We start from the raw sequence: 2,960 nt of genomic DNA on the forward strand, positions 1-2,960 counted from the left end.
AAGAAAAACATGAAATTACTTGAATTTAAATACATACCAAGAACCGGGTGCTACAAATCTACCCCACTTATTTTAAACTTTTTCCTCGAAGTCGGTTTCTGAATCCGAAAAAAGCTTGGGGTAGTGCTCCCTCATCTCGTCTTCCAACTCCCAAGTTCATCCCGAGCCCTTACGGTGCTGCCATTGCACTTTCACCAGCTCGACCCTCTTGTTCCTCAGATCCTTCGACTTGCTGTCGAGGATAGCTACTAGCCTCTCGATGTAGTTCAGGATGTCATCCACCTGACTATCACCTAGGGGCACCACTGCTGAATCATCTACCAGGCACTTTCTCAGCTAGGAGACATGAAAGGTGTTGTGAATATGGCTAAGTTTGGCTGGTAGGTCCAGCCTATACACCACCTTGCCCACCCGGGCTGCAACCCTAAAAGGTCTAATGTATCTGGGGCCTAACTTGACCCACTTCCTGAATCGGATGACACCTTTCCAAGGTGACACCTTCAGGAGGACCATATCCCCGACCTGGAACTCCAGGTCCGAACGCCACTTGTCGGCATAACTTTCTGTCGACTCTGAGCAGTTTGAAGTCTGCTTCGAACCTGCTGAATCCTCTCCGTCATCTTGAGCACCACTTTGGTGCTCCCCATGACCCTCTGCCCAACTTCACCCAAGCATATCGAGGTCCTGCACTTCCTCTCATACAACATCTCGAAGGGATGACAGTCAGTACTCGTGTGGTAGCTATTATTATAGGAAAACTCTGCCAAAGGAAGGTAGGTATCCTAGCTACCACCAAAGTCTAGAACACAAGCCCTCAGCATATCCTCCAATGTATGTATGGTCTGCTCGCTTTGACCATCCGTCCGTGGGTGAAAAGCAGTGCTAAAGTGCAGACGAGTGCCCAACTCGTCATGAAATTTCTTCCACAATCTGGAAGTAAATCACACGTCTCTGTTTGAAATCACAGCGACTGGCACTCCATGTTGGGCTAAAACCTCTCGAATGTAGATGTCGACCATCTTTTTGGCCATAAAGCTCTCATAGGTCGATATAAAATGGGCACTCTTGGCCAACCGATCCACGATGACCCATTTGGAATCCACTCCCCATGCGGTCCTGGGAATCTTAGTGATGAAATCTATGGTAATATCTTCCCATTTCTACATAGGGATGTCCAACGACTACATTTTTCCGTGAGGCCTCTGGTGTTCCGCCTTGACCTTCCTGTAGGTTAGGCATCTCTCGACGTACCAGGAGACATCCCGCTTCATGCAGGGCCACTAGTAGTCAGGACGAAGATCTCTGTACATCTTCATCACTCCAGGATGTATAGAAAACCTAGATTTGTGGGCCACATCCATCAAAATCTGCCGAACTCCGCCCCAGGAAGCTCCGAATCTCAGTTGGACACCTCAGAGTCTCCCACTGCATCACGGCCTCTACCTTGGCCAGATCTACCAAAATACCCTTCTGGTTGACAAGATGCCCAAGGAACTGCACCTCGCGCAACTAGAATTCACACTTGGAGAACTTTTCAAAAAGTCTCTCCCTCCTCAGTATCTCTAACACCTCTCTCAGGTGCTCCTCATGCTGCTCCTGAGTCTTGGAGTAAACCAATATGTCATCAACGAATACTATTACAGACCGATCTAGCATCGGTCTGCACACGCGGTTCATGAGGTCCATGAACGCGGCTGGAGCATTGGTGAACGCAAATGGCATCACCACAAACTCATAATGACCATAGCGGGTCCTAAAAGCGATCTTCTGCACATCATCATCTCTGACACGCATCTGGTGATATCCGGACTGTAAATCAATCTTGGAGAACCAAGATGCTCCCTGCTGCTGGTTAAGCAAGTCATCTATCCTCGGGAGTGGAAGACGGTTCTTCACCGTTACCTTGTTTAGCTCCCAGTAATCTATGCACATGCGATGCGACCCGTCCTTCTTCTTCAGAAACACGATCGGGGCTCCCCATGGCGAACTGCTCGGCCAGTTAAAACCTTTTGTCTAGCAGCTCTTGCAGCTGCGTAGACAACTCCAGCATCTCGGGAGGAGCCAACCGATATGATGCCTTGGCTATCGGAGCCACACCATGGACTAGGTCGATCCTGAACTCCACCTGTCACTCCGAAGGTATCCCGGGCAGCTCCTCTGGGAAAACATCCACGTACTCTCTGAACACCAGTACATCACTCACCGTCGCCTTACCAGCGTCCTAGGGATCCATAACATAGGCGACATCCCCTGCGCAAACTTGCTGGAGGTAGTGCCTAACCCTTGTTGCTGAACATAAAGTTGGTACGCGCTGTGGCCTCTCGCCCTGAATCACCAGCCCTCCCCCACCAGGGGTCCTGACCCGAACCAACTTCTGCGTGCAGTCGATAACTACCCCATTGGGGATCAACCAATCCATGCCTATAAATGACCTTGTTCCCATGCAATGGAATGGGAACTAAGTCTACCAATTAACACTCCTCGTACAGCCTCAAAACACAATCTCTAAAAACCTCTGATGCTCGTACTGATCGGTCGTCTATAATCTCGACCTCTAGAGGGCAATCCAACATGCCTAAAGACTCAAGGAACCTCTTGCTAAGTGCAAGAGAAAAAAATGATCGAGTGGCACCTGAATCGAACAACACCTGTACTGGGATACCGTTCACATGGAACAATCCTAAACAAAGCATACAACATGGCACATCACTATCATAAACAACATATAATAAAAGCTAGAGAGAAGAAATCATACCCGTCACTACATCGGGCGCAGCGCGTGCCTCCTCGGTAGTCAACTGGAAGGATCAGCTCCTCACCACTGGCGCCTCTGACTTGCCCTGCCGGTCGTCCGTAAGCTGCAAGGTCGTTGGAGTGGCGCCGTTACTGGCGTTTCTGCTGCTGTCAACTGCGGGCAATTGGTCTTTTTGTGGCCTTGCTAGGTGCATTGGAAACACAAC

This window comes from Lactuca serriola, chromosome 5 (assembly GCF_051521515.1).
Source record: "Lactuca serriola cultivar US96UC23 chromosome 5, Lser_US96UC23_V15, whole genome shotgun sequence".
Classification (NCBI taxonomy): Eukaryota; Viridiplantae; Streptophyta; class Magnoliopsida; order Asterales; family Asteraceae; genus Lactuca; species Lactuca serriola.